We start from the raw sequence: 24,895 nt of genomic DNA, 5'->3' as shown, positions 1-24,895 counted from the left end.
GTATGCCAAATCAGAAATCGCCTGGGCCGGATGGACTACCGATTGAAGTCTATAAAAACTTTGGCGAGATACTGATTCCCGAACTTCTGGAGATGTTAAGAGGAGCATATGGGGAGGGTAAATTGCCCCCATCAATGATGGAGGCGGTTATAACCCTGTTGTACAAAGAAGGGAAGGACGCCTTAGATGTTGCAGCGTATAGGCCAATCTCTCTCCTGTGTACTGATACAAAGATATTGGCCAAGGTATTAGCGACTAGGCTTAATCGAGTCATAGCAAGATTGGTCCATATGGACCAAACAGGGTTTATAGCCAACAGGTCAACGAGTATAAATATTAGAAGAGCCTTTTTGAACTTGCAGGTCCCAATGGATAACGATACTCCGGGTGCAGTGGTGGCATTGGATGTAAGGAAAGCATTTGATAGCGTAGAATGGGGATATATATGGAAAGTTTTGGAGAAATTTGGCCTGGGTCCTTCCTTTATAAGATGGATTAGGATGCTATATGACAAACCTAGTGCGAGACTAAAAATTAATAACGAGTTATCCGGGAAAATAGAGTTGGGGAGAGGGACGAGGCAGGGGTGCCCATTATCACCCCTGCTCTTTGCATTGGCCATAGAGCCCCTGGCATGTGCAATTAGAGCAAACCGGGATGTGGTCGGTTTTGTAAGAAAAACTGGAGAGGAAAAAATCTCACTTTATGCAGACGATATCCTATTGTTCTTAGGGGATATGAGATACTCACTACCAAGGGCAATGGAACTGGTGCAAAGGTTTGGAGGCTTCACTGGGCTGGAGATAAATTGGGAAAAATCGGAATGTCTCCCTTTGGACCCAATTGGTCAGCAAACGGCCCTGGGAACCCCCCAAATGCCAATGGTGGATAAGTTGAAATATCTGGGAGTAACCTTGTCAAGGGATCCTAAGCAATATATAAGTTATAACTTAGTCCCATTACTGGCTAAGTTTAAACAAAAAATTGCTATATGGAAACGATTGCCTCTCTCGGTCGCTGGCAGATGCAATCTGATAAAAATGATATGGATGCCCCAACTTTTATACATATTACACAATGCCCCAATATGGATTAACAAAAGTTGGTTTGATAAAATCGAGATGCTGTTTAGGGAGCTAATATGGAGGGGAGGACAGGCTAGATTGAAATTGCGGATGCTTCAGCTACCGGGAGAGGAAGGAGGATTCGCGGTCCCTTATCCGGAGTGCTATTTTTGGGCGTCCCAATTACAACAGCTAGGGGGGATCGATGAGAAGAACGGAGGAACCCCAAATGGGAGATTAGTATTAACAGGCTCCCCACATAGTACCCTGATCGAGACCCTGGAAGCGGACTCATTCCAGTGTAGATGTCCCACAGTAAAAATGATGTTAAAGCTATGGGGTACAGTTAAAAAAAAAATGGGATATAGTGAAATAACAAAGTATACGCCTCTATGGAACAATAAGAAGCTACAGGAAATATGGCGGGTTGGAAAAATTGCAGATTGGGAAAAATGTGGCATTGTAAGGCTAAGCCATCTATATGGCGGCAGGGGTATTAAATCTTTCGACCAGCTGCAAAGAGAATTTAAGATATCACAAAATTCATTTTATGCCTATATACAAGTGAGGCATGCTTTAAGGACCCAGTTTGGAAACCTGTTATTAACATGGGAGGAAATGCCCTTGCTATACCCAGTAGCACAAGCAGGACCCACTAAAGGATTAATATCTAAATTCTATGCCCAGCTGGGTGAACAGATTAATAGTGAGAGGAAAGGGAGGGTTGAGAAAGGGAAATGGGAGCAGGACCTAGGTAATATAACACGAGCACAGTGGAAAAATATCCTAGCGGCATGCCCAAAGGTCTCGGTCTCTCCTCCTCAGAGGATTTCCCATTTAATGGTAATTAATAGAGCATACTATACTCCCCAGAAATTATTTAAATTTGGTAAGAGAACAGATGACTTTTGCCCCAGGTGTGGGGGGTCAGGGAATTTAATGCACATGCTTTGGAAATGTCCCAAATTATTTAGATACTGGGAAGGAGTGGTAAAGATAATAAGTAGGGTTTTTGGGACGGTAATAGAGTTAAATCCCATAGTGTGCATTTTAGGCTACAGAGAGGAGGAAGTAGAAAGGAAGGGAATAACAACGGCAATCCTAAGATGTTTATTTCAAGCTAGAAGGATGATAGCTAGGAGATGGCAATCAAAGCTACCCCCTACAGTAGAGGATTGGACAAGGGCGGTAAATGACTATCTATGTAAGGAGAGGGCAGTATATGCAAAACGAAATAACCTAAAGGAGTTTAATAGGAACTGGCGAGAGTGGATAGAAGTGATGCATACCCCAGTTTAAACCATGATAGGAAAGGGAAGAGGGGAGGGGGGATGGGTAATGGGAAGGAGTAGGGTAGGGTACATTAAAGGTTCGGGAATTATTATAACACATTTATGCTATACTGTAGGATAAAAGCACCAATATATATATAAGAGGGGAGGGGAGGGGGGGCGGGGTGGATAGAAGGGATGGGAGGGAGGGGTGGGGTTATAACAATAGGAAAAACGTAGGAACTGCAAAAATAGTGATGGTAGGAGAAGGGGGGATATGGTACTGTTTAGATAATGTGCTTTTGTTTTTTTGTTTTTGCTAATTATATATGATGTATGGATGTATCTTCATGTCCCCCTTCCCTTCCTAGAACTCTAAAACTCAGATCTCGGAAGGGAAGAAAGAGGTATTTGAACCCTGGTAATGTTATTTTAAAATGTGGTCTGTATAGATGTGAAAATTTAATAAAGATTAATAATAAAAAAAAAAAAGATACCTTATCCGGGGTGTTATACCATCGGGAGATAAGTTTGTAGTTCATCTCAGCTGTTTTATTATCCCTTGCCGAGCGGTGTGTCATTTTCAATATTTTATTTATTGTTTCTTTACCTTTTTGTGATCCCAATTCCCTTTCCCATTTGTTTATATATGGCGGCGTATCTTTCCAGCTGGTCCGCATCAATAGTCCGTATAGCTTTGATATTATACCCTTTGCACTGTCAGCCGTACAAAGTTGTTCCACCCCTGTCAAATCCTTTTCAGATCTAATCGGCTGGGGTAGTTTTTCTATGAAACGGGTCAGCTGGAGATATCGCCACCTATCCCTTCTCATAAATCCCATGTGCACTAACTCTTCATGTGAAAGAAGTTTCCCTTTTTTAATTATATCTTTTATTTGTGACCCCTCTAATCTTATCCAGTTCCCTCCTATCACCCCTCTACCCGGTGGGAAATATTCGTTGTCTTTTAAGGTTATCAGTGGCGAATTATAGTGTCCATTTAATCTTTTATACTCCTTATCCCATATCTTCAGTGCAATCTGTGTTAACTTATTTGTGTCTATATCTAGTACCCTGTATTTTGGGGGATTCCATATTATCTTATTTAATTGTGCTTTACTGTATGTATATTCTAAATTAACCCATCTTTTTTCCTCTTTTTTTTTCCCTTTTACCCATTCCACAATTCTTGATAAGACCACCGCCTGATAGTAATATTGTAAATCAGGGACCGCTAATCCTCCCCTCCCTTTTTCTTGTTTTAATACTCCATGGGAGACCCTAGGTTTTTTATTATTCCATATAAATTTGCTCATTATTGCTTTTAATTTTTTGAAATAGCTGTGTGGGATTTCAACTGGCAACATCTGGAATTTATATACAATTTTTGGAAGAATAAACATTTTATACACGTTTATTCGACCTATCCACGAGATCGATCTATTACTTGCTCTTCTGAGTTCAGTTTTTATTTCATTCAATAAAGGGATATAATTTAGGTGGTATATCTTATCCAGAGTGTTTGCCAATTTTACTCCCAGGTATTTCAGATCTTTTGTCCATTTAAATTTACTTTGTTCTTGGATTAGTTGTACTTCCGTCGCACCTACATTTATATTAAGGATTTCAGATTTTATTTGGTTAATTTTGAAGTTTGATAATTTCCCTTACTCATCCAGGGCCTTTGTTATCTTGGGCAGAGAATCTACTGGGTTACTTATATAAAACAACACGTCGTCTGCATATGCTGCGAGTTTATGTTCCTCTTGCTCAGCCTTAATTCCGCTTATTTCCGGGTTGTTTCTGATTGTCGCGAGTAGGGGTTCCAACGAGAGCACAAAAAGAAGAGGTGACAGTGGGCATCCCTGTCTGGTCCCATTTTCCATCTCAAAGGAAGAGGAGGGCAACCCGTTGATGTTTACAGTCGCTGTCGGGTGGTCATACATCATTTTAATCCATTTGGCCATCCTAGGGCCTATGCCCATTTTATCCATTGTCTGGAACATGAATCCCCAATCGACTCTATCAAAGGCCTTTTGGGCATCTGTTGATAATAGTAGCGCCGGGGGTTCCGTCTTCTTCCTTTGAGATAGAATCAATAAAGTTCTTACCCCATTGTCCTTTCCCTCTCTCCCGGGGATAAACCCAGTCTGATCTGGATGTACTAGTATATTCATTACTTTTTTCATTCTATTTGCTAACACCTTAGCAAATAGTTTAGTATCCTCATTAAGGAGTGATATTGGTCTGTAACTTGCGCACTTGGTCTCGTCTTTTCCTTCTTTCCGTATGATCGTTATTGAGGCAGATAGCGCCTCTTTACTCATGGCGTATTCTGTCCCAATCCCGTTCATATACTTACAGAGTTTCGGTACTAGTATATTCTTAAACCTCTTGTAGTAACTAATTGTCAGACCGTCTGGTCCCGGGCTTTTCCCAGGAGCTGATTCCGCTAATACCTCATTTATTTCTGCTTCCGTTATGGGGTTTTCTAAATATTCTTTATCCATTTCACTGATCCTGGGGAGTCTCGCCTTATTTAAATATTTATCAGTTTCTTTTAGTTTACCTTCTTTATCTATCGAGTTGTTTTTTACCGCATATAATTTCCCGTAGTATGTTTTGAATGATTCGGCTATTTCTTTTGAAGAGTATACCATGTCCCCGGTTTCTGTTTGAATTTTCTCTATGTAGTTCGTAGCTTTTTTCTTTTGGAGCATCCTGGCTAGATATTTAGTGGGTTTGTTTTCTTCTTGATACCTCACTTTATTAAGTTGATTATAAAATTTTTTAGTTTCTTGTTCCATTAACCCACGTAGTTCTTCTCTCCTGGACGTTAATTTTTGATATAGCTTTTTATCTGTAAGCCCCATTTTATGTTGTTGTTCTATTCTGAGGATTTCCTCTCTGAGTTTATTGCCCCTCTCTATACGTTCTTTTTTTTTCTGCGAGCCTCGTGCAATCAAGATCCCCCGAATATACGCCTTATGGGCGTCCCACAGGGCCTGCCCAGAGATTCCTTCGGTCTCATTCATCAGAAAGTACTTCTCTAATTCCTTACTCACTACTTCCCCCCCCTCCTTATCAAGAATCAACGTGTCATTTAGTCGCCACCTAGAGAAACATTTACTTTGTCCGGGAATCTGCATTTTCATTTTTAAAGGCGAGTGATCTGACTGTGTTGTTATTTCTATACTTGTTTCTAGTACCATCTCTAGGGCTCTGTGTTCCACAAGAATATAATCAATCCTTGAGTACGACCCATGTACTGGGGAGAAGAATGTGTAGTCCCTTATTTTGGGGTGTTGTGCCCTCCATACATCAACTAGTTGGTTTTTATTCAAATTTTGAATTAACCTTTTTAATTGGGTGCTATTCCTTCCCAGTACCCGGGACGTGCTGTCAAGTATGGGGTCTAGACAGAGATTCAGATCTCCCATTATAACTACATGGCCACTTTTAAATTCTTGTATTTTGGCCAGTATTCCCCTCAAAAAATTTATAGGGTTTTTATTTGGGGAGTAAATGTTAGCCAGTGTATACCTAATATTTCCTAATTTTCCTTTCAGAAATAAATATCTTCCTTCTGGGTCTGCTTCTCTTCCTTCTACAGTGAATCGAATATCCTTACCGAATCCTATTGCTACTCCTCTTGCCCTCTTTGAGATCGTATCCCCATAGTACCATTTCGGGTGGTCTTTAGAGTAAAGCCTACTCCTTGACGTATGTGTTATATGTGTCTCCTGGAGAAAGATCTGCCTCTAGTTGTTTTAATTCTACCAGGATTTTATGCCTCTTTTTTGCTGTGTTGAGCCCCCTAACATTATAAGACAGGAAGTTTAATTCCAGTTTCCTTTTATCCGTATTCTCTGTCCTGACCATGTTTTCGTTTTTCTTTTCCTTCCCTCCTTCTTTCCCTCAGGGTTTCACTACTGACATCTTCTTCCCTCCCCTTCCCTCCCGTATCCCTCTCCCCCATAACCCCCTTTCCCACCCACCTCCTCATCCTCCCACCCCCCCCCCCCCCTGGTTTTGGCCACCATACGGCCCTCGACTTATCAATTGGCCTCAAAACTCTGGCCATATCTAAGTCTTCGTGCTCTAAGGTGGGGTTCGCCTGTTGCCTCCTCTCCCTCCCTACTCAGAAGGGGGGGAGAGGGACTGCCCCCCCACCGGTCAGACCCCCCACACCGCCTCCCCTCTCCACCCCCCCCCATCTCCCCCGAGGTTTTTATCTAATCCTCTTCCATTTTAACACTTGAGGTTAGTGACATTTAAGGTATTTCCTCAAGCTCATCTGTCCAGCCGGGTAAACTTGGAATTTGAATCTCCAGTTTTTCACAGAATTCTCTTAATTCTTCGGGGAACCTTAATCTAGCTGTTATTCCATCCTTAAATGCCCACAGGCAAGCCGGGAAGCCCCATCTGTATCTAATATTTCGTGCTTTCATCTGTTCCAAGAGAGGTTTCAGGAGGCGTCTTCTGGCTAAAGTCTCAGATGCTAGGTCCGGAAAGATTTGTATTTCTGCTTCCATATATTTTAATGGGGGGTTTCCCCTTAATTTTCTCCAGATCTCAGCTTTATCTTCGTAACGTTCGAACCTTACGATAATATCACGGGGTCTTCCCCTTCCAGTTTCTTCAGATCCCATCCTCCCGACCCGGTGCACCCTTTCTAACATAGGGGGTGCCTCCTCTGCATTCCCCAGTATGGGGCGAAGTATTTCTTTCAGAACCTCCCTTAGATCTTCTTATTCTCTGGGACATTTCTTATTCTCAGATTTGGTCTTCTATTTCTATTTTCCTGATCTTCAAGTCGATAGAAAATTTTTCTCTGATTCCGAAAGATTGAATTGACTTGCGTCTGTACTTTATTTAACTTCTGTTCTTGGTTCTCAGTTCTTTCTTCCACGGCTTCCACTCTCGTTAGCAAATGTCCCAGATCGCTTCTTAGCATACTGATATCTGATCTAATAGAGTTCTCCATTTTTTGGAGCATCTCCCTCATGGCTCCTTTTGTTATTCCCAGATCGTCCGTCCTATGATCTTCATTTTTACTTAGTTCAAATTCGCTCTCCGTTGTCAATTCATCTCTGGATTGATCCGGGGTCTCCTCTATTGTTTTTTCCGCCCCCCTATTCTTTCCCTGGTTTGAAGGTACCTTTTCCTTTCCTCCTCCTCCTCTTGGGCTGGCTCCTTGGGTCATATATTGTTTTATGGTACTTTCCGTGATGGAGCTTTTTGGGGTCTTGAGGCCCCCCTTAGTGGTTTGCTTTGAGGCTCTACTCATTTTGCTTTTTTTCGTTTCACGTGATCGTCTCCCCAGTTTGTTAATCTCCTCACGTCCTCTTTTCAACAACAGGTAGTTTGAGTCTATCAGCCGTTGTACTTCTATAAATGTTTCTCCTCCTAATTTGTGATCAGTTAGGAGCGAGTATTTTCTGTCCAAAACATTTATTTATTTATTTATTTATTTATTTATTTTTATTTTTTTTGGGGACCGAGAAGGAGAGTCCAATATAAAGGTCTGTGGCGCCCCAGAAGGATTTGTCTCTTACATCATAATGTCCTCCGTCCCAATTACCTTAATACACGCCTATGGATCACCTGCCATAATATTTCATTTATGGGTTAATGGGGGATTTCCCCGGCTTTTATGCCTCACCTGATGTTTTACCTCTTTGTTAGCAGGTCATCCAGTTCTATAGGGGCAAACACACTGATATAGGTTTATTTACTTTGCGAACTTCCTATTGGGCTCCCTGGAGGGAAAATAGAGGGAATGAGCAAGGAAAAAGGGAGATAGAATCGCTTTCCATGCAAATGGAGTCTTTCATATAGATTCCTGCAATCTATATCTATATTACTCAACCGAGTTACACCTCTGCTCAGATGCTGGGGAGTGTGCAATTTTTAGGCGACCGTGCAATTCTTTTTATTCAGGAGGGTTACCTTATGTTATACTCTTATCGTTTGCAATTAGAGATCCAAATTGATTTTCTGAATTGATTAACTGGCAAGGAGATGTCCCATTCGTCCAATCAGATCAAATGTCGTGCTCATTTCATTCCCATTAAACGTTTTCAATGTGGTTAACAATATTCGTACATTTGCCCTGGGTATTCCCCTCACTCCCACCTACTGTCTTATATCTTTTATTTTATATCTGTTTGTTGTAGATCTCAGTAGGGAGTAAAGCGTTAATCTGGCTTATCTGCCCCAGGTAAAACGTATATTGTCATTTCATGCTTTCTTTTTACTTTTGTTCCAGTTTTATTACCCGCAGTGGTTTAAGCAGGATTTTCTTTGAGACAATCACGTTTTACAGAGAGATATAGCACTTATCTATTACACTCATTTATCTTCCTCGGCTCGTCCCAGCCTGGGGATAATCCTCCGCACTCTATTAAACTGCTGTTATGCTGCTTTCAAAGAAGTGGGAGAGCAGAGGGGAACGGTCTAATGACCTGCTGTCCACTTTCAATGCATTAATAGTATTTATACCATTCCTCTGACACATTCATGGCCTTGAGCCTGGTGGTTTTGTATTCAGTATCTAATTACAAATAATCCCAGCGACAGGCACCATATTTATGTATCCCAGAAAAAATATGTGTCATCCTTCATGCTGCCCCATTACTGCTGTTACATGTATTTCTTTAGCCCTAACAAATTGGGCAAGTTATTTGTTTAATAGTACTAGTAGTTGTATAGGTATACAGCACTTATCTTATCTGAATATCTTCAGTTATCTCCCTCCGGTTTTCCCAGCCAGCCTGCTACGTTCTTTTGAGCTGCGCATTCCAGAGAGACGGGGGGGGGGGGGGGGGGCGGCAGGGAGGAGAGCGGTGTCAGCTGTTATCTCCGAGCGGTGGGTAGGCAGATTCCGGAGCGGTGATTTGCGGCGTTGTCATTCATAACCGGAGCCTCTCACTCTCCGGCGTGTTTCCGCTCTGCATTCCTCTTCCGCACGCCGCACGCCTTCTCCTTCTCAGCCTCCTCGTACCCCCTCCCTCCTGCTAGAGCGTTCCTACGTCATCTCCCCGTGTGTCACCACCACCTTGGCTTTTGTCAAGAGAGTTGTAAATAGGGGGCAAGATCGCCTACGGCCACATCACCCTGAATGCGCTCAAACTCGTCTGATCTCTGATGCTAAGCAGGGTCGGGCCTAGTTAGTACCTGGATGGGAGACCGCCTGGGAATACCAGGTGCCGTAGGCTTTTTTCCACTATGTTGTTGGCTTTGGCGACCTGCTGTATTTTTCCTCTCGATTGCCCGAAGTGACCACCTTGGCTTTTGTCAAGAGAGTTGTAAGTAGGGTGCAAGATTGCCTACGGCCACATCACCCTGAATGCGCTCGATCTCGTCTGATCTCGGATGCCAAGCAGGGTCGGGCCTGGTTAGTACCTGGATGGGAGACCGCCTGGGAATACCAGGTGCCGTAGGCTTTTTTCCATTATGTTGTTGGCTTTGGCGACCTGCTGTATTTTTCCTCTCGATTGCCCGAGGTGACCACCTTGGCTTTTGTCAAGAGAGTTGTAAATAGGGTGCAAGATCACCTACGGCCACATCACCCTGAATGCGCTCGATCTCGGATGCTAAGCAGGGTCGGGCCTGGTTAGTACCTGGATGGGAGACCGCCTGGGAATACCAGGTGCCGTAGGCTTTTTTCCATTATGTTGTTGGCTTTGGCGACCTGCTGTATTTTTCCTCTTGATTGCCCGAGGTGACCACCTTGGCTTTTGTCAAGAGAGTTGTAAGTAGGGTGCAAGATCGCCTACGGCCACATTACCCTGAATGCGCTCGATCTCGTCTGATCTCGGATGCTAAGCAGGGTTGGCCCTGGTTAGTACCTGGATGGGAGACCGCCTGGGAATACCAGGTGCCGTAGGCTTTTTTCCATTATGTTGTTGGCTTTGGCGACCTGCTGTATTTTTCCTCTCGATTGCCCGAGGTGACCACCTTGGCTTTTGTCAAGAGAGTTGTAAGTAGGGTGCAAGATCACCTACGGCCACATCACCCTGAATGCGCTCGATCTCGTCTGATCTCTGATGCTAAGCAGGGTCGGGCCTGGTTAGTACCTGGATGGGAGACCGCCTGGGAATACCAGGTGCCGTAGGCTTTTTTCCATTATGTTGTTGGCTTTGGCGACCTGCTGTATTTTTCCTCTCGATTGCCCGAGGTGACCACCTTGGCTTTTGTCAAGAGAGTTGTAAGTAGGGTGCAAGATCGCCTACGGCCACATCACCCTGAATGCGCTCGATCTCATCTGATCTCGCATGCTAAGCAGGGTCGGGCCTGGTTAGTACCTGGAAATGGAGACCGCCTGGGAATACCAGGTGCCGTAGGCTTTTTTCCATTATGTTGTTGGCTTTGGCGACCTGCTGTATTTTTCCTCTCGATTGCCCGAGGTGACCACCTTGGCTTTTGTCAAGAGAGTTGTAAGTAGGGTGCAAGATCGCCTACAGCCACATCACCCTGAATGTGCTCGATCTCGTCTGATCTCGGATGCTAAGCAGGGTCGTGCCTGGTTAGTACCTGGATGGGAGACCGCCTGGGAATGCCAGGTGCCGTAGGCTTTTTTCCATTATGTTGTTGGCTTTGGCGACCTGCTGTATTTTTCCTCTTGATTGCCCGAGGTGACCACCTTGGCTTTTGTCAAGAGAGTTGTAAGTAGGGTGCAAGATCGCCTACGGCCACATCACCCTGAATGCGCTCGATCTCGTCTGATCTCGGATGCTAAGCAGGGTCGGGCCTGGTTAGTACCTGTATGGGAGACCGCCTGGGAATACCAGGTGCCGTAGGCTTTTTTCCATTATGTTGTTGGCTTTGGCGACCTGCTGTATTTTTCCTCTCGATTGCTCGAGGTGACCACCTTGGCTTTTGTCAAGAGAGTTGTAAGTAGGGGGCAAGATCGCCTACGGCCACATCACCCTGAATGCGCTCGATCTCGTCTGATTTCTGATGCTAAGCAGGGTCGGGACTAGTTAGTACCTCGATGGGAGACCGCCTGGGAATACCAGGTGCCGTAGGCTTTTTTCCATTATGTTGTTGGCTTTGGCGACCTGCTGTATTTTTCCTCTCGATTGCCCGAGGTGACCACCTTGGATTATGTCAAGAGAGTTGTAAGTAGGGTGCAAGATCGCCTACTGCCACATCACCCTGAATGCGCTCGATCTCGTCTGATCTCGGATGCTAAGCAGGGTCGGGCCTGGTTAGTACCTGGATGGGAGACCGCCTGAGAATACCAGGTGCCGTAGGCTTTTTTTCCATTATGTTGTTGGCTTTGGCGACCTGCTGTATTTTTCCTCTCGATTGCCGAGGTGACCACCTTGACTTTTGTCAAGAGAGTTGTAAGCAGGGTGCAAGATCGCCTACGGCCACATCACCCTGAATGCGCTCGATCTCGTCTGATCTCGTATGATAAGCAGGGTCGGGCCTGGTTAGTACCTCGATGGGAGACCGCCTGGGAATACCAGGTGCTGTAGGCTTTTTTCCATTATGTTGTTGGCTTTGGCGACCTGCTGTATTTTTCCTCTCGATTGCCCGAGGTGACCACCTTGGATTATGTCAAGAGAGTTGTAAGTAGGGTGCAAGACCGCCTACGGCCACATCACCCTGAATGCGCTCGATCTCGTCTGATCTCGGATGCTAAGCAGGGTCTCATCTGGTTAGTACCTGGATTGGAGACCGCCTGGGAATACCAGGTGCCGTAGGCTTTTTTCCATTATGTTGTTGGCTTTGGCGACCTGCTGTATTTTTCCTCTCGATTGCCCGAGGTGACCACCTTGGCTTTTGTCAAGAGAGTTGTAAGTAGGGTGCAAGATCGCCTACTGCCACATCACCCTGAATGCGCTCGATCTCGTCTGAGCTCGGATGCTAAGTAGGGTCGGGCCTGGTTAGTACCTGGATGGGAGACCGCCTGAGAATACCAGGTGCCGTAGGCTTTTTTCCATTATGTTGTTGGCTTTGGCGACCTGCTGTATTTTTCCTCTCGATTGCCCGAGGTGACCACCTTGGCTTATTTCAAGAGAGTTGTAAGTAAGGTGCAAGATCGCCTACTGCCACATCACCCTGAATGCGCTCGATCTCGTCTGATCTCGGATGCTAAGCAGGGTCGGGCCTGGTTAGTACCTGGATGGGAGACCGCATGGGAATACCAGGTGCCGTAGGCTTTTTTCCATTATGTTGTTGGCTTTGGCGACCTGCTGTATTTTTCCTCTCGATTGCCTGAGGTGACCACCTTGGCTTTTGTCAAGAGAGTTGTAAGTAGGGTGCAAGATCGCCTACGGCCACATCACCCTGAATGCGCTTGATCTCGTCTGATCTCGGATGCTAAGCAGGGTCGGGCCTGGTTAGTACCTGGACGGGAGACCGCCTGGGAATACCAGTTGCCGTAGGCTTTTTTCTATTATGTTGTTGGCTTTGGCGACCTGCTGTATTTTTCCTCTCGATTGCCCGAGGTGACCACCTTGGCTTTTGTCAAGAGAGTTGTAAGTAGGGTGCAAGATCGCCTATGGCCACATCACCCTGAATGCACTCAATCTCGTCTGATCTCGGATGCCAAGCAGGGTCGGGCCTGGTTAGTACCTGGATGGGAGACCGCCTGGGAATACCAGGTGCCGTAGGCTTTTTTCCATTATGTTGTTGGCTTTGGCGACCTGCTGTATTTTTCCTCTCGATTGCCCAAGGTGACCACCTTGGCTTTTGTCAAGAGAGTTGTAAGTAGGGTGCAAGATCGCCTATGGCCACATCACCCTGAATGCGCTTGATCTCGTCTGATCTCGGATGCTAAGCAGGGTCGGGCCTGGTTAGTACCTGGACGGGAGACCGCCTGGGAATACCAGTTGCCGTAGGCTTTTTTCTATTATGTTGTTGGCTTTGGCGACCTGCTGTATTTTTCCTCTCGATTGCTCGAGGTGACCACCTTGGCTTTTGTCAAGAGAGTTGTAAGTAGGGTGCAAGATCGCCTACGGCCACATCACCCTGAATGCGCTCGATCTCGTCTGATCCCTGATGCTAAGCAGGGTCGGACCTAGTTAGTACCTGGATGGGAGACCGCCTGGGAATACCAGGTGCCGTAGGCTTTTTTCCATTATGTTGTTGGCTTTGGCGACCTGCTGTATTTTTCCTCTCGATTGCCCGAGGTGACCACCTTGGCTTTTGTCAAGAGAGTTGTAAGTAGGGTACAAGATCACCTACGGCCACATCACCCTGAATGCGCTCGATCTCGTCTGATCTCGGATGCTAAGCAGGGTCGGGCCTGGTTAGTACCTGGATGGGAGACCGCCTGGGAATACCAGGTGCCGTAGGCTTTTTTCCATTATGTTGTTGGCTTTGGCGACCTGCTGTATTTTTCCTCTTGATTGCCTGAGGTGACCACCTTGGCTTTTGTCAAGAGAGTTGTAAGTAGGGTGCAAGATCGCCTACGGCCACATCACCCTGAATGCGCTCGATCTCGTCTGATCTCGGATGCTAAGCAGGGTCGGGCCTGGTTAGTACCTGGATGGGAGACCGCCTGGGAATACCAGGTGCCGTAGGCTTTTTTCCATTATGTTGTTGCCTTTGGCGACCTGCTGTATTTTTCCTCTCGATTGCCCGAGGTGACCACCTTGGCTTTTGTCAAGAGAGTTGTAAGTAGGGTGCAAGATCATCTATGGCCACATCCCCCTGAATGCGCTCGATCTCGTCTGATCTCTGATGCTAAGCAGGGTCGGGCCTGGTTAGTACCTGGATGGGAGACCGCCTGGGAATACCAGGTGCCGTAGGCTTTTTTCCATTATGTTGTTGGCTTTGGCGACCTGCTGTATTTTTCCTCTCGATTGCCCGAGGTGACCACCTTGGCTTTTGTCAAGAGAGTTGTAAGTAGGGTGCAAGATCGCCTACGGCCACATCACCCTGAATGCGCTCGATCTCGTCTGATCTCGGATGCCAAGCAGGGTCGGGCCTGGTTAGTACCTGGATGGGAGACCGCCTGGGAATACCAGGTGCCGTAGGCTCTTTTCCATTATGTTGTTGGCTTTGGCGACCTGCTGTATTTTTCCTCTCGATTGCCCGAGGTGACCACCTTGGCTTTTGTCAAGAGAGTTGTAAGTAGGATGCAAGATTGCCTACGGCCACATCACCCTGAATGCGCTCGATCTCGTCTGATCTCGGATGCTAAGCAGGGTCGGGCCTGGTTAGTACCTGGATGGGAGACCGCCTGGGAATACCAGGTGCCGTAGGCTTTTTTCCATTATGTTGTTGGCTTTGGCGACCTGCTGTATTTTTCCTCTTCATTGCCCGAGGTGACCACCTTGGCTTTTGTCAAGAGAGTTGTAAGTAGGGTGCAAGATCGCCTACGGCCAAATCTCCCTGAATGCGCTCGATCTCGTCTGATCTCGGATGCTAAGCAGGGTCGGCCCTGGTTAGTACATGGATGGGAAACCGCCTGGGAATTCCAGGTGCCGTAGGCTTTTTTCAATTATGTTGTTGGCTTTGGCGACCTACTGTATTTTTCCTCTCGATTGCCCGAGGTGACCACCTTGGCTTTTGTCAAGAGAGTTGTAAGTAGGGTGCAAGATCGCCTACGGCCACATCACCCTGAATGCGCTCGATCTCGTCTGATCTCGGATGCTAAGCAGGGTCGGGCCTGGTTAGTACCTGGATGGGAGACCGCCTGGGAATACCAGGTGCCGTAGGCTTTTTTCCATTATATTGTTGGCTTTGGCGACCTGCTGTATTTTTCCTTTCGATTGCCCGAGGTGACCACCTTGGCTTTTGTCAAGAGAGTTGTAAGTAGGATGTAAGATCGCCTACGGCCACATCACCCTGAATGCGCTCGATTTCGTCTGATCTCGGATGCTAAGCAGGGTCGGCCCTGGTTAGTACATGGATGGGAGACCGCCTGGGAATTCCAGGTGCCGTAGGCTTTTTTCAATTATGTTGTTGGCTTTGGCGACCTACTGTATTTTTCCTCTCGATTGCCCGAGGTGACCACCTTGGCTTTTGTCAAGAGAGTTGTAAGTAGGGTGCAAAATCGTCTACCGCCACATCACCCTGAATGCGCTCAATCTCGTCTGATCTCGGATGCTAAGCAGGGTCGGGCCTGGTTAGTACCTGGATGGGAGACCGCCTGGGAATACGAGGTGCCGTAGGCTTTTTTCCATTATGTTGTTGCCTTTGGCGACCTGCTGTATTTTTCCTCTCGATTGCCCGAGGTGACCACCTTGGCTTTTGTCAAGAGAGTTGTAAGTAGGGTGCAAGATCGCCTACGGCCACATCACCCTGAATGCGCTCGATTTCATCTGATCTCGGATGCTAAGCAGGGTCGGGCCTGGTTAGTACCTGGATGGGAGACCGCCTGGGAATTCCTGGTGCCGTAGGCTTTTTTCCATTATGTTGTTGGCTTTGGCGACCTACTGTATTTTTCCTCTTGATTGCCCGAGGTGACCACCTTGGCTTTTGTCAAGAGAGTTGTAAGTAGGGTGTAAGATCGCCTACGGCAACATCACCCTGAATCCGCTCGATCTCTTCTGATCTCGGATGCTAAGCAGGGTCGGGCCTGGTTAGTACCCTGATGGGAGACCGCCTGGGAATACCAGGTGCCGTAGGCTTTTTTCCATTATGTTGTTGGCTTTGGCAACCTGCTGTATTTTTCCTCTCGATTGCCCGAGGTGACCACCTTGGCTTTTGTCAAGAGAGTTGTAAGTAGGGTGCACGATCGCCTACGGCCACATCACCCTGAATGCGCTCGATCTCGTCTGATCTCGGATGCTAAGCAGGGTCGTGTCTGGTTAGTACCTGGATGGGAGACCGCCTGGGAATACCAGGTGCCGTAGGCTTTTTTCCATTATGTCGTTGGCTTTGGCGACCTGCTGTGTTTTTCCTCTCGATTGCCCGAGGTGACCACCTTGGCTTTTGTCAAGAGAGTTGTAAGTAGGGTGCAAGATCGCCTATGGCCACATCACCCTGAAAGCGCTAGATCTCGTCTGATCTCGGATGCTAAGCAGGGTCGGGCCTGGTTAGTACCTGGATGGGAGACCGCTTGGGAATACCAGGTGCCGTAGGCTTTTTTCCATTATGTTGTTGGCTTTGGCGACCTGCTGTATTTTTCCTCTCGATTGCCCGAGGTGACCACCTTGACTTTTGTCAAGAGAGTTGTAAGTAGGGTGCAAGATCGCCTACGGCCACATCACCCTGAATGCGCTCGATCTCGTCTGATCTCGGATGCTAAGCAGGGTCGGGCCTGGTTAGTACCTGGATGGGAGACCGCCTGGGAATACCAGGTGCCGTAGGCTTTTTTCCATTATGTTGTTGGCTTTGGCGACCTGCTGTATTTTTCCTCTCGATTGCTCGAGGTGACCACCTTGGCTTTTGTCAAGAGAGTTGTAAGTAGGAGGCAAGATCGCCTACGGCCACATCACCCTGAATGCACTCGATCTCGTCTGATCCCTGATGCTAAGCAGGGTCGGACCTAGTTAGTACCTGGATGGGAGACCGCCTGGGAATACCAGGTGCCGTAGGCTTTTTTCCATTATGTTGTTGGCTTTGGCGACCTGCTGTATTTTTCCTCTCGATTGCTCGAGGTGACCACCTTGGCTTTTGTCAAGAGAGTTGTAAGTAGGGGGCAAGATCGCCTACAGCCACATCACCCTGAATGCGCTCGATCTCGTCTGATCTCTGATGCTAAGCAGGGTCGGGCCTAGTTAGTACCTGGATGGGAGACCGCCTGGGAATACCAGGTGCCGTAGGCTTTTTTCCATTATGTTGTTGGCTTTGGCGACCTGCTGTATTTTTCCTCTTGATTGCCCGAGGTGACCACCTTGGCTTTTGTCTAGAGAGTTGTAAGTAGGGTGCAAGATTGCCTACGGCCACATCACCCTGAATGCGCTCGATCTCTTCTGATCTCGGATGCTAAGCAGGGTCGGGCCTGGTTAGTACCTGGATGGGAGACCGCCTGGGAATACCAGGTGCCGTAGGCTTTTTTCCATTATGTTATTGGCTTTGGCGACCTGCTGTATTTTTCCTCTCGATTGCCCGAGGTGACCACCTTGGCTTTTGTCAAGAGAGTTGTAAGTAGGGTGCAAGATCGCCTACGGCCACATCACCCTGAATGCGCTCGATCTCGTCTGATCTCGGATGCTAAGCAGGGTCGGGCCTGGTTAGTACCTGGATGGGAGACCGCCTGGGAATACCAGGTGCCGTAGGCTGTTTTCCATTATGTTGTTGGCTTTGGCGACCTGCTGTATTTTTCCTCTCGATTGCCCGAGGTGACCACCTTGGCTTTTGTCAAGAGAGTTGTAAGTAGGGTGCAAGATCGCCTACGGCCACATCACCCTGAATGCGCTCGATCTCGTCTGATCTCGGATGCTAAGCAGGGTCGGGCCTGGTTAGTACCTGGATGGGAGACCGCCTGGGAATACCAGGTGCCGTAGGCTTTTTTCCATTATGTTGTTGGCTTTGGCGACCTGCTGTATTTTTCCTCTCGATTGCCTGAGGTGACCACCTTGGCTTTTGTCAAGAGAGTTGTAGGTAGGGTGCAAAATTGCCTGCGGCCACATCACCCTTAATGCGCTCGATCTCATCTGATCTCGGATGCTAAGCAGGGTCGGGCCTGGATAGGAGACCGCCTGCGAATACCAGGTGCCGTAGGCTTTTTTCCATTATGTTGTTGGCTTTGGCGAACTGCTGTATTTTTCCTTTCGATTGCCCGAGGTGACCACCTTTGCTTTTGTCAAGAGAGTTGTAAGTAGGGTGCAAGATCACCTAAAGCCACCTCACCCTGAATGCGCTCGATCTCGTCTGATCTCGGATGCTAAGCAGGGTCGGGCCTGGTTAGTACCTGGATGGGAGACCGCCTGGGAATACCAGGTGCCGTAGGCTTTTTTCCATTATGTTGTTGGCTTTGGCGACCTGCTGTATTTTTCCTCTCGATTGCCCGAGGTGACCACCTTGGCTTTTGTCAAGAGAGTTGTAAGTAGGGTGCAAGAGCGCCTACGGCCACATCATCCTGAATGTGCTCGATCTCATCTGATCTCGGATGCTAAGCAGCGTCGGGCCTGGTTAGTACCTGGATGGGAGACCGCCTGGGAATACCAGGTGCCGTAGGCTTTTTTCCATTATGTTGTTGGCTTTGGCGACCTGCTGTATTTTTCCTCTCGATTGCCCGAGGTGACCACCTTGGCTTTTGTCAAGAGAGTTGTAAGTAGGGTGCAAGATCGCCCACAGCCACAACACCCTGAATGCGCTCGATCTTGTCTGATCTCGGATGCTAAGCAGGGTCGGGCCTGTTTAGTACCTGGATGGGAGACCGCCTGGGAATACCAGGTGCCGTAGGCTTTTTTCCATTATGTTGTTGGCTTTGGCGACCTGCAGTATTTTTCCTCTCGATTGCCCGAGGTGACCACCTTGGCTTTTGTCAAGAGAGTTGTAAGTAGGATGCAAGATCGCCTACGGCCACATCACCCTGAATGCGCTCGATCTCGTCTGATCTCGGATGCTAAGCAGGGTCGGGCCTGGTTAGTACCTGGATGGGAGACCGCCTGGGAATACCAGGTGCCGTAGGCTTTTTTCCATTATGTTGTTGGCTTTGGAGACCTGCTGTATTTTTCCTCTCGATTGCCCGAGGTGACCACCTTGGCTTTTGTCAAGAGAGTTGTAAGTAGGGTGCAAGATCGCCTACAGCCACATCACCCTGAATGTGCTCGATCTCGTCTGATCTCGGATGCTAAGCAGGGTCGGGCCTGGTTAGTACCTGGCTGGGAGACCGCCTGGGACTACCAGGTGCCGTAGGCTTTTTTCCATTATGTTGTTGGCTTTGGCGACCTGCTGTATTTTTCCTCTCGATTGCCCGAGGTGACCACCTTGGCTTTTGTCAAGAGAGTTGTAAGTAGGGGGCAAGATCGCCTACGGCCACATCATCCTGAATGCGCTCGATCTCATCTGATCTCGGATGATAAGCAGGGTTGGGCCTGGTTAGTACCTGGATGGGAGACCGCTTGGGAATACCAGGTGCCGTAGGCTTTTTTCCATTATGTTGTTGGCTTTGGCGACCTGCTGTATTTTTCCTCTCGATTGCCCGAGGTGACCACCTTGGCTTTTGTCAAGAGAGTTGTAAGGAGGATGCAAGATCGCCTACGGCCACATCACCCTGAATGCGCTCGATCTCGTCTGATTTCTGATGCTAAGCAGGGTCGGGCCTAGTTAGTACCTCGATGGGAGACCGCCTGGGAATACCAGGTGCCGTAGGCTTTTTTCCATTATGTTGTTGGCTTTGGCGACCTGCTGTATTTTTCCTCTCCATTGCCCGAGGTGACCACCTTGGATTATGTCAAGAGAGTTGTAAGTAGGGTGCAGGATCGCCTACTGCCACATCACCCTGAATGCGCTCGATCTCGTCTGATCTCGGATGCTAAGCAGGGTCGGGCCTGGTTAGTACCTGGATGGGAGACCGCCTGAGAATACCAGGTGCCGTAGGCTTTTTTTCCATTATGTTGTTGGCTTTGGCGACCTGCTGTATTTTTCCTCTCGATTGCCGAGGTGACCACCTTGACTTTTGTCAAGAGAGTTGTAAGCAGGGTGCAAGATCGCCTACGGCCACATCACCCTGAATGCGCTCGATCTCGTCTGATCTCGTATGATAAGCAGGGTCGGGCCTGGTTAGTACCTCGATGGGAGACCGCCTGGGAATACCAGGTGCTGTAGGCTTTTTTCCATTATGTTGTTGGCTTTGGCGACCTGCTGTATTTTTCCTCTCGATTGCCCGAGGTGACCACCTTGGATTATGTCAAGAGAGTTGTAAGTAGGGTGCAAGACCGCCTACGGCCACATCACCCTGAATGCGCTCGATCTCGTCTGATCTCGGATGCTAAGCAGGGTCTCATCTGGTTAGTACCTGGATTGGAGACCGCCTGGTAATACCAGGTGCCGTAGGCTTTTTTCCATTATGTTGTTGGCTTTGGCGACCTGCTGTATTTTTCCTCTCGATTGCCCGAGGTGACCACCTTGGCTTTTGTCAAGAGAGTTGTAAGTAGGGTGCAAGATCGCCTACTGCCACATCACCCTGAATGCGCTCGATCTCGTCTGAGCTCGGATGCTAAGTAGGGTCGGGCCTGGTTAGTACCTGGATGGGAGATCGCCTGAGAATACCAGGTGCCGTAGGCTTTTTTCCATTATGTTGTTGGCTTTGGCGACCTGCTGTATTTTTCCTCTCGATTGCCCGAGGTGACCACCTTGGCTTATTTCAAGAGAGTTGTAAGTAAGGTGCAAGATCGCCTACTGCCACATCACCCTGAATGCGCTCGATCTCGTCTGATCTCGGATGCTAAGCAGGGTCGGGCCTGGTTAGTACCTGGATGGGAGACCGCATGGGAATACCAGGTGCCGTAGGCTTTTTTCCATTATGTTGTTGGCTTTGGCGACCTGCTGTATTTTTCCTCTCGATTGCCTGAGGTGACCACCTTGGCTTTTGTCAAGAGAGTTGTAAGTAGGGTGCAAGATCGCCTACGGCCACATCACCCTGAATGCGCTTGATCTCGTCTGATCTCGGATGCTAAGCAGGGTCGGGCCTGGTTAGTACCTGGACGGGAGACCGCCTGGGAATACCAGTTGCCGTAGGCTTTTTTCTATTATGTTGTTGGCTTTGGCGACCTGCTGTATTTTTCCTCTCGATTGCCCGAGGTGACCACCTTGGCTTTTGTCAAGAGAGTTGTAAGTAGGGTGCAAGATCGCCTATGGCCACATCACCCTGAATGCACTCAATCTCGTCTGATCTCGGATGCCAAGCAGGGTCGGGCCTGGTTAGTACCTGGATGGGAGACCGCCTGGGAATACCAGGTGCCGTAGGCTTTTTTCCATTATGTTGTTGGCTTTGGCGACCTGCTGTATTTTTCCTCTCGATTGCCCAAGGTGACCACCTTGGCTTTTGTCAAGAGAGTTGTAAGTAGGGTGCAAGATCGCCTATGGCCACATCACCCTGAATGCGCTTGATCTCGTCTGATCTCGGATGCTAAGCAGGGTCGGGCCTGGTTAGTACCTGGACGGGAGACCGCCTGGGAATACCAGTTGCCGTAGGCTTTTTTCTATTATGTTGTTGGCTTTGGCGACCTGCTGTATTTTTCCTCTCGATTGCCCGAGGTGACCACCTTGGCTTTTGTCAAGAGAGTTGTAAGTAGGGTGCGAGATCGCCTACGGCCACATCACCCTGAATGCGCTCAATCTCGTCTGATCTCGGATGCTAAGCAGGGTCGGCCCTGGTTAGTACATGGATGGGAGACCGCCTGGGAATTCCAGGTGCCGTAGGCTTTTTTCAATTATGTTGTTGGCTTTGGCGACCTACTGTATTTTTCCTCTCGATTGCCCGAGGTGACCACCTTGGCTTTTGTCAAGAGAGTTGTAAGTAGGGTGCAAAATCGTCTACCGCCACATCACCCTGAATGCGCTCGATCTCGTCTGATCTCGGATGCTAAGCAGGGTCGGGCCTGGTTAGTACCTGGATGGGAGACCGCCTGGGAATACGAGGTGCCGTAGGCTTTTTTCCATTATGTTGTTGCCTTTGGCGACCTGCTGTATTTTTCCTCTCGATTGCCCGAGGTGACCACCTTGGCTTTTGTCAAGAGAGTTGTAAGTAGGGTGCAAGATCGCCTACGGCCACATCACCCTGAATGCGCTCGATTTCATCTCATCTCGGATGCTAAGCAGGGTCGGGCCTGGTTAGTACCTGGATGGGAGACGCCTGGGAATTCCTGGTGCCGTAGGCTTTTTTCCATTATGTTGTTGGCTTTGGCGACCTACTGTATTTTTCCTCTTGATTGCCCGAGGTGACCACCTTGGCTTTTGTCAAGAGAGTTGTAAGTAGGGTGCAAGATCGCCTACCGCCACATCACCCTGAATGCGCTCGATCTCGTCTGATCTCGGATGCTAAGCAGGGTCGGGCCTGGTTAGTACCTGGATGGGAGACCGCCTGGGAATACCAGGTGCCGTAGGCTTTTTTCCATTATGTTGTTGGCTTTGGCAACCTGCTGTATTTTTCCTCTCGATTGCCCGAGGTGACCACCTTGGCTTTTGTCAAGAGAGTTGTAAGTAGGGTGTAAGATCGCCTACGGCAACATCACCCTGAATGCGCTCGATCTCTTCTGATCTCGGATGCTAAGCAGGGTCGGGCCTGGTTAGTACCTGGATGGGAGACCGCCTGGGAATACCAGGTGCCGTAGGCTTTTTTCCATTATGTTGTTGGCTTTGGCAACCTGCTGTATTTTTCCTCTCGATTGCCAGAGGTGACCACCTTGGCTTTTGTCAAGAGAGTTGTAAGTAGGGTGCACGATCGCCTACGGCCACATCACCCTGAATGCGCTCGATCTCGTCTGATCTCGGATGCTAAGCAGGGTCGTGTCTGGTTAGTACCTGGATGGGAGACCGCCTGGGAATACCAGGTGCCGTAGGCTTTTTTCCATTATGTCGTTGGCTTTGGCGACCTGCTGTGTTTTTCCTCTCGATTGCCCGAGGTGACCACCTTGGCTTTTGTCAAGAGAGTTGTAAGTAGGGTGCAAGATCGCCTATGGCCACATCACCCTGAAAGCGCTAGATCTCGTCTGATCTCGGATGCTAAGCAGGGTCGGGCCTGGTTAGTACCTGGATGGGAGACCGCTTGGGAATACCAGGTGCCGTAGGCTTTTTTCCATTATGTTGTTGGCTTTGGCGACCTGCTGTATTTTTCCTCTCGATTGCCCGAGGTGATCACCTACATCCACATCACCCTGAATGCGCTCGATCTCGTCTGAACTCAAATGCTAAGCAGGGTCGGGCCTGGTTAGTATCTGGATGGGAGACCGCCTGGGAATACCAGGTGCCGTAGGCTTTTTTCCATTATGTTGTTGGCTTTGGCGACCTGCTGTATTTTTCCTCTCGATTGCCCGAGGTGACCACCTTGACTTTTGTCAAGAGAGTTGTAAGTAGGGTGCAAGATTGCCTACGGCCACATCACCCTGAAAGCGCTCGATCTCGTCTGATCTCGGATGCTAAGCAGGGTCGGGCCTGGTTAGTACCTGGATGGGAGACCACCTGGGAATACCAGGTGCCGTAGGCTTTTTTCCATTATGTTGTTGGCTTTGGCGACCTGCTGTATTTTTCCTCTCGATTGCCCGAGGTGACCACCTTGGCTTTTGTCAAGAGAGTTTTAAGTAGGGTGCAAGATTGCCTACGGTCACATCACCCTGAATGCGCTCGATCTCGTCTGATCTCGGATGCTAAGCAGGGTCGGGCCTGGTTAGTACCCGGATGGGAGACCGCCTGGGAATACCAGGTGCCGTAGGCTTTTGGCCATTATGTTGTTGGCTTTGGCGACCTGCTGTATTTTTCCTCTCTATTGCCCAAGGTGACCACCTTGGCTTTTGTCAACAGAGTTGTAAGTAGGGTGCAAGATCGCCTACGGCCACATCACCCTGAATGCGCTTGATCTCGTCTGATCTCGGATGCTAAGCAGGGTCGGGCCTGGTTAGTACCTGGATGGGAGACCGCCTGGGAATACCAGGTGCCGTAGGCTTTTTTCCATTATGTTGTTGGCTCTGGTGACCTGCTGTATTTTTCCTCTCGATTGCCCGAGGTGACCACCTTGGCTTTTGTCAAGAGAGTTGTAAGTAAGGTGTAAGATTGCCTACGGCCACATCACCCTGAATGCGCTCGATCTTGTCTGATCTCGGATGCTAAGCAGGGTCGGGCCTGGTTAGTACCTGGATGGGAGACCGCCTGGGAATTCCAGGTAACGTAGGCTTTTTTCCATTATGTTGTTGGCTTTGGGGACCTGCTGTATTTTTCCTCTTGATTGCCTGAGGTGACCACCTTGGCTTTTGTCAAGAGAGTTGTAAGTAGGGTTCAAGATCGCCTACAGCAACATCACCCTGAATGCGCGCGATCTCGTCTGATCTCGGATGCTAAGCAGGGTCGGGCCTGGTTAGTACCTGGATGGGAGACCGCCTGGGAATATCAGGTGCCGTAGGCTTTTTTCCATTATGTTGTTGGCTTTGGCGACCTGCTGTATTTTTCCTCTCGATTGCCCGAGGTGACCACCTTGGCTTTTGTCAAGAGAGTTCTAAGTAGGGTGCAAGATCGCCTACAGCCACATCACCCTGAATGCGCTCGATCTCGGATGCTAAGCAGGGTCGGGCCTAGTTAGTACCTGGATGGGAGACCGCCTGGGAATACCAGGTGCCGTAGGCTGTTTTCCATTATGTTGTTGGCTTTGGCGACCTGCTGTATTTTTCCTCTCGATTGCCCGAAGTGACCACCTTGGCTTTTGTCAAGAGAGTTGTAAGTAGGGTGCAAGATTGCCTACGGCCACATCACCCTGAATGCGCTCAATCTCGTCTGATCTCGGATGCTAAGCAGGGTCAGGCCTGGTTAGTACCTGGATGGGAGACCGCCTGGCAATTCCAGGTGCCGTAGGCTTTATTCCATTATGTTGTTGGCTTTGGCGACCTGCTGTATTTTTCCTCTCGATTGCCCGAGGTGACCACCTTGGTTTTTGTCAAGAAAGTTGTAAGTAGGGTGCAAGATCGCCTACAGCCACATCACCGTGAATGCGCT

The 24,895-nt window shown here is 48.4% G+C and overlaps 35 non-coding genes and 33 pseudogenes across 35 annotated transcripts; all 68 read left to right on the top strand.

Annotated features, from left to right (window-relative positions):
• Nucleotides 1–9,436: 9,436 nt before the first annotated feature.
• LOC143966933 (5S ribosomal RNA) lies at nt 9,437–9,555 on the top strand (annotated as a pseudogene).
• Nucleotides 9,556–9,664: 109 nt separating this feature from the next.
• On the top strand, nt 9,665–9,783 carry LOC143969807 (5S ribosomal RNA). Its single transcript, XR_013271699.1, has one exon. It is a non-coding gene; the product is annotated as a 5S ribosomal RNA (ribosomal RNA).
• A 109-nt stretch (nt 9,784–9,892) lies between these two features.
• On the top strand, nt 9,893–10,001 carry LOC143967587 (5S ribosomal RNA; annotated as a pseudogene).
• Nucleotides 10,002–10,110: 109 nt separating this feature from the next.
• On the top strand, nt 10,111–10,229 carry LOC143973623 (5S ribosomal RNA). The gene has a single exon (XR_013272102.1). It is a non-coding gene; the product is annotated as a 5S ribosomal RNA (ribosomal RNA).
• Nucleotides 10,230–10,338: 109 nt separating this feature from the next.
• On the top strand, nt 10,339–10,457 carry LOC143961958 (5S ribosomal RNA). Its single transcript, XR_013270595.1, has one exon. It is a non-coding gene; the product is annotated as a 5S ribosomal RNA (ribosomal RNA).
• Nucleotides 10,458–10,566: 109 nt separating this feature from the next.
• On the top strand, nt 10,567–10,686 carry LOC143966004 (5S ribosomal RNA; annotated as a pseudogene).
• A 109-nt stretch (nt 10,687–10,795) lies between these two features.
• LOC143963094 (5S ribosomal RNA) lies at nt 10,796–10,914 on the top strand (annotated as a pseudogene).
• Nucleotides 10,915–11,023: 109 nt separating this feature from the next.
• Nucleotides 11,024–11,142, top strand: LOC143970337 (5S ribosomal RNA). The gene has a single exon (XR_013271747.1). It is a non-coding gene; the product is annotated as a 5S ribosomal RNA (ribosomal RNA).
• Nucleotides 11,143–11,251: 109 nt separating this feature from the next.
• LOC143967819 (5S ribosomal RNA) lies at nt 11,252–11,370 on the top strand (annotated as a pseudogene).
• Nucleotides 11,371–11,479: 109 nt separating this feature from the next.
• Nucleotides 11,480–11,598, top strand: LOC143962570 (5S ribosomal RNA). The gene has a single exon (XR_013270724.1). It is a non-coding gene; the product is annotated as a 5S ribosomal RNA (ribosomal RNA).
• A 109-nt stretch (nt 11,599–11,707) lies between these two features.
• LOC143973250 (5S ribosomal RNA) lies at nt 11,708–11,826 on the top strand. Its single transcript, XR_013272011.1, has one exon. It is a non-coding gene; the product is annotated as a 5S ribosomal RNA (ribosomal RNA).
• A 109-nt stretch (nt 11,827–11,935) lies between these two features.
• On the top strand, nt 11,936–12,054 carry LOC143967863 (5S ribosomal RNA; annotated as a pseudogene).
• A 109-nt stretch (nt 12,055–12,163) lies between these two features.
• On the top strand, nt 12,164–12,282 carry LOC143964535 (5S ribosomal RNA; annotated as a pseudogene).
• A 109-nt stretch (nt 12,283–12,391) lies between these two features.
• LOC143973439 (5S ribosomal RNA) lies at nt 12,392–12,510 on the top strand. The gene has a single exon (XR_013272037.1). It is a non-coding gene; the product is annotated as a 5S ribosomal RNA (ribosomal RNA).
• A 109-nt stretch (nt 12,511–12,619) lies between these two features.
• LOC143963917 (5S ribosomal RNA) lies at nt 12,620–12,738 on the top strand (annotated as a pseudogene).
• A 109-nt stretch (nt 12,739–12,847) lies between these two features.
• On the top strand, nt 12,848–12,966 carry LOC143961901 (5S ribosomal RNA). Its single transcript, XR_013270575.1, has one exon. It is a non-coding gene; the product is annotated as a 5S ribosomal RNA (ribosomal RNA).
• Nucleotides 12,967–13,075: 109 nt separating this feature from the next.
• On the top strand, nt 13,076–13,194 carry LOC143964621 (5S ribosomal RNA; annotated as a pseudogene).
• Nucleotides 13,195–13,303: 109 nt separating this feature from the next.
• Nucleotides 13,304–13,422, top strand: LOC143966536 (5S ribosomal RNA; annotated as a pseudogene).
• A 109-nt stretch (nt 13,423–13,531) lies between these two features.
• LOC143970392 (5S ribosomal RNA) lies at nt 13,532–13,650 on the top strand. The gene has a single exon (XR_013271752.1). It is a non-coding gene; the product is annotated as a 5S ribosomal RNA (ribosomal RNA).
• Nucleotides 13,651–13,759: 109 nt separating this feature from the next.
• LOC143961589 (5S ribosomal RNA) lies at nt 13,760–13,878 on the top strand. The gene has a single exon (XR_013270504.1). It is a non-coding gene; the product is annotated as a 5S ribosomal RNA (ribosomal RNA).
• A 109-nt stretch (nt 13,879–13,987) lies between these two features.
• Nucleotides 13,988–14,106, top strand: LOC143964342 (5S ribosomal RNA; annotated as a pseudogene).
• A 109-nt stretch (nt 14,107–14,215) lies between these two features.
• On the top strand, nt 14,216–14,334 carry LOC143969796 (5S ribosomal RNA). The gene has a single exon (XR_013271698.1). It is a non-coding gene; the product is annotated as a 5S ribosomal RNA (ribosomal RNA).
• Nucleotides 14,335–14,443: 109 nt separating this feature from the next.
• Nucleotides 14,444–14,562, top strand: LOC143961526 (5S ribosomal RNA). Its single transcript, XR_013270490.1, has one exon. It is a non-coding gene; the product is annotated as a 5S ribosomal RNA (ribosomal RNA).
• Nucleotides 14,563–14,671: 109 nt separating this feature from the next.
• LOC143963727 (5S ribosomal RNA) lies at nt 14,672–14,790 on the top strand (annotated as a pseudogene).
• A 109-nt stretch (nt 14,791–14,899) lies between these two features.
• Nucleotides 14,900–15,018, top strand: LOC143961453 (5S ribosomal RNA). Its single transcript, XR_013270472.1, has one exon. It is a non-coding gene; the product is annotated as a 5S ribosomal RNA (ribosomal RNA).
• A 109-nt stretch (nt 15,019–15,127) lies between these two features.
• LOC143963662 (5S ribosomal RNA) lies at nt 15,128–15,246 on the top strand (annotated as a pseudogene).
• A 109-nt stretch (nt 15,247–15,355) lies between these two features.
• On the top strand, nt 15,356–15,474 carry LOC143966823 (5S ribosomal RNA; annotated as a pseudogene).
• A 109-nt stretch (nt 15,475–15,583) lies between these two features.
• LOC143969455 (5S ribosomal RNA) lies at nt 15,584–15,702 on the top strand. Its single transcript, XR_013271667.1, has one exon. It is a non-coding gene; the product is annotated as a 5S ribosomal RNA (ribosomal RNA).
• Nucleotides 15,703–15,811: 109 nt separating this feature from the next.
• Nucleotides 15,812–15,930, top strand: LOC143962496 (5S ribosomal RNA). Its single transcript, XR_013270712.1, has one exon. It is a non-coding gene; the product is annotated as a 5S ribosomal RNA (ribosomal RNA).
• Nucleotides 15,931–16,039: 109 nt separating this feature from the next.
• On the top strand, nt 16,040–16,158 carry LOC143972486 (5S ribosomal RNA). Its single transcript, XR_013271942.1, has one exon. It is a non-coding gene; the product is annotated as a 5S ribosomal RNA (ribosomal RNA).
• A 109-nt stretch (nt 16,159–16,267) lies between these two features.
• Nucleotides 16,268–16,386, top strand: LOC143973349 (5S ribosomal RNA). Its single transcript, XR_013272020.1, has one exon. It is a non-coding gene; the product is annotated as a 5S ribosomal RNA (ribosomal RNA).
• A 109-nt stretch (nt 16,387–16,495) lies between these two features.
• LOC143961395 (5S ribosomal RNA) lies at nt 16,496–16,614 on the top strand. The gene has a single exon (XR_013270459.1). It is a non-coding gene; the product is annotated as a 5S ribosomal RNA (ribosomal RNA).
• Nucleotides 16,615–16,723: 109 nt separating this feature from the next.
• LOC143965506 (5S ribosomal RNA) lies at nt 16,724–16,842 on the top strand (annotated as a pseudogene).
• Nucleotides 16,843–16,951: 109 nt separating this feature from the next.
• LOC143964688 (5S ribosomal RNA) lies at nt 16,952–17,070 on the top strand (annotated as a pseudogene).
• Nucleotides 17,071–17,179: 109 nt separating this feature from the next.
• Nucleotides 17,180–17,298, top strand: LOC143968726 (5S ribosomal RNA). Its single transcript, XR_013271649.1, has one exon. It is a non-coding gene; the product is annotated as a 5S ribosomal RNA (ribosomal RNA).
• A 109-nt stretch (nt 17,299–17,407) lies between these two features.
• On the top strand, nt 17,408–17,526 carry LOC143973616 (5S ribosomal RNA). Its single transcript, XR_013272098.1, has one exon. It is a non-coding gene; the product is annotated as a 5S ribosomal RNA (ribosomal RNA).
• Nucleotides 17,527–17,635: 109 nt separating this feature from the next.
• Nucleotides 17,636–17,754, top strand: LOC143973524 (5S ribosomal RNA). Its single transcript, XR_013272071.1, has one exon. It is a non-coding gene; the product is annotated as a 5S ribosomal RNA (ribosomal RNA).
• A 326-nt stretch (nt 17,755–18,080) lies between these two features.
• LOC143966492 (5S ribosomal RNA) lies at nt 18,081–18,199 on the top strand (annotated as a pseudogene).
• A 109-nt stretch (nt 18,200–18,308) lies between these two features.
• Nucleotides 18,309–18,427, top strand: LOC143962100 (5S ribosomal RNA). The gene has a single exon (XR_013270628.1). It is a non-coding gene; the product is annotated as a 5S ribosomal RNA (ribosomal RNA).
• A 109-nt stretch (nt 18,428–18,536) lies between these two features.
• On the top strand, nt 18,537–18,655 carry LOC143967154 (5S ribosomal RNA; annotated as a pseudogene).
• A 109-nt stretch (nt 18,656–18,764) lies between these two features.
• On the top strand, nt 18,765–18,883 carry LOC143973432 (5S ribosomal RNA). Its single transcript, XR_013272036.1, has one exon. It is a non-coding gene; the product is annotated as a 5S ribosomal RNA (ribosomal RNA).
• Nucleotides 18,884–18,992: 109 nt separating this feature from the next.
• LOC143965439 (5S ribosomal RNA) lies at nt 18,993–19,111 on the top strand (annotated as a pseudogene).
• A 109-nt stretch (nt 19,112–19,220) lies between these two features.
• On the top strand, nt 19,221–19,339 carry LOC143970491 (5S ribosomal RNA). The gene has a single exon (XR_013271761.1). It is a non-coding gene; the product is annotated as a 5S ribosomal RNA (ribosomal RNA).
• A 109-nt stretch (nt 19,340–19,448) lies between these two features.
• LOC143964809 (5S ribosomal RNA) lies at nt 19,449–19,567 on the top strand (annotated as a pseudogene).
• Nucleotides 19,568–19,676: 109 nt separating this feature from the next.
• On the top strand, nt 19,677–19,795 carry LOC143962563 (5S ribosomal RNA). Its single transcript, XR_013270722.1, has one exon. It is a non-coding gene; the product is annotated as a 5S ribosomal RNA (ribosomal RNA).
• Nucleotides 19,796–19,904: 109 nt separating this feature from the next.
• Nucleotides 19,905–20,023, top strand: LOC143973239 (5S ribosomal RNA). The gene has a single exon (XR_013272010.1). It is a non-coding gene; the product is annotated as a 5S ribosomal RNA (ribosomal RNA).
• Nucleotides 20,024–20,132: 109 nt separating this feature from the next.
• On the top strand, nt 20,133–20,251 carry LOC143968924 (5S ribosomal RNA; annotated as a pseudogene).
• Nucleotides 20,252–20,360: 109 nt separating this feature from the next.
• On the top strand, nt 20,361–20,479 carry LOC143966382 (5S ribosomal RNA; annotated as a pseudogene).
• Nucleotides 20,480–20,588: 109 nt separating this feature from the next.
• LOC143973425 (5S ribosomal RNA) lies at nt 20,589–20,707 on the top strand. Its single transcript, XR_013272035.1, has one exon. It is a non-coding gene; the product is annotated as a 5S ribosomal RNA (ribosomal RNA).
• A 109-nt stretch (nt 20,708–20,816) lies between these two features.
• On the top strand, nt 20,817–20,935 carry LOC143963910 (5S ribosomal RNA; annotated as a pseudogene).
• Nucleotides 20,936–21,044: 109 nt separating this feature from the next.
• Nucleotides 21,045–21,163, top strand: LOC143961893 (5S ribosomal RNA). Its single transcript, XR_013270574.1, has one exon. It is a non-coding gene; the product is annotated as a 5S ribosomal RNA (ribosomal RNA).
• Nucleotides 21,164–21,272: 109 nt separating this feature from the next.
• On the top strand, nt 21,273–21,391 carry LOC143964610 (5S ribosomal RNA; annotated as a pseudogene).
• Nucleotides 21,392–21,500: 109 nt separating this feature from the next.
• LOC143964876 (5S ribosomal RNA) lies at nt 21,501–21,619 on the top strand (annotated as a pseudogene).
• Nucleotides 21,620–21,728: 109 nt separating this feature from the next.
• LOC143963877 (5S ribosomal RNA) lies at nt 21,729–21,847 on the top strand (annotated as a pseudogene).
• A 109-nt stretch (nt 21,848–21,956) lies between these two features.
• On the top strand, nt 21,957–22,074 carry LOC143966415 (5S ribosomal RNA; annotated as a pseudogene).
• Nucleotides 22,075–22,183: 109 nt separating this feature from the next.
• On the top strand, nt 22,184–22,302 carry LOC143972575 (5S ribosomal RNA). Its single transcript, XR_013271950.1, has one exon. It is a non-coding gene; the product is annotated as a 5S ribosomal RNA (ribosomal RNA).
• A 109-nt stretch (nt 22,303–22,411) lies between these two features.
• LOC143971415 (5S ribosomal RNA) lies at nt 22,412–22,530 on the top strand. Its single transcript, XR_013271845.1, has one exon. It is a non-coding gene; the product is annotated as a 5S ribosomal RNA (ribosomal RNA).
• A 109-nt stretch (nt 22,531–22,639) lies between these two features.
• LOC143972475 (5S ribosomal RNA) lies at nt 22,640–22,758 on the top strand. The gene has a single exon (XR_013271941.1). It is a non-coding gene; the product is annotated as a 5S ribosomal RNA (ribosomal RNA).
• Nucleotides 22,759–22,867: 109 nt separating this feature from the next.
• Nucleotides 22,868–22,986, top strand: LOC143973338 (5S ribosomal RNA). Its single transcript, XR_013272019.1, has one exon. It is a non-coding gene; the product is annotated as a 5S ribosomal RNA (ribosomal RNA).
• A 66-nt stretch (nt 22,987–23,052) lies between these two features.
• On the top strand, nt 23,053–23,171 carry LOC143967143 (5S ribosomal RNA; annotated as a pseudogene).
• Nucleotides 23,172–23,280: 109 nt separating this feature from the next.
• LOC143962392 (5S ribosomal RNA) lies at nt 23,281–23,399 on the top strand. The gene has a single exon (XR_013270679.1). It is a non-coding gene; the product is annotated as a 5S ribosomal RNA (ribosomal RNA).
• Nucleotides 23,400–23,508: 109 nt separating this feature from the next.
• LOC143969444 (5S ribosomal RNA) lies at nt 23,509–23,627 on the top strand. The gene has a single exon (XR_013271666.1). It is a non-coding gene; the product is annotated as a 5S ribosomal RNA (ribosomal RNA).
• A 109-nt stretch (nt 23,628–23,736) lies between these two features.
• On the top strand, nt 23,737–23,855 carry LOC143970150 (5S ribosomal RNA). The gene has a single exon (XR_013271730.1). It is a non-coding gene; the product is annotated as a 5S ribosomal RNA (ribosomal RNA).
• Nucleotides 23,856–23,964: 109 nt separating this feature from the next.
• On the top strand, nt 23,965–24,083 carry LOC143963903 (5S ribosomal RNA; annotated as a pseudogene).
• Nucleotides 24,084–24,192: 109 nt separating this feature from the next.
• On the top strand, nt 24,193–24,311 carry LOC143963085 (5S ribosomal RNA; annotated as a pseudogene).
• Nucleotides 24,312–24,420: 109 nt separating this feature from the next.
• Nucleotides 24,421–24,529, top strand: LOC143968770 (5S ribosomal RNA; annotated as a pseudogene).
• Nucleotides 24,530–24,638: 109 nt separating this feature from the next.
• On the top strand, nt 24,639–24,757 carry LOC143966657 (5S ribosomal RNA; annotated as a pseudogene).
• A 109-nt stretch (nt 24,758–24,866) lies between these two features.
• Nucleotides 24,867–24,895, top strand: part of LOC143965317 (5S ribosomal RNA) — a 119-nt pseudogene continuing 90 nt past the window's right edge.

Source organism: Lithobates pipiens, unplaced genomic scaffold (genome assembly GCF_037356315.1).
Source record: "Lithobates pipiens isolate NorthernLeopardFrog02 unplaced genomic scaffold, aLitPip1_a1.2 Scaffold_114, whole genome shotgun sequence".
Classification (NCBI taxonomy): Eukaryota; Metazoa; Chordata; class Amphibia; order Anura; family Ranidae; genus Lithobates; species Lithobates pipiens.
The sequence above is the reverse complement of the archived record's forward strand: the minus strand, read 5'-3'. Positions and strand labels throughout refer to the sequence as shown.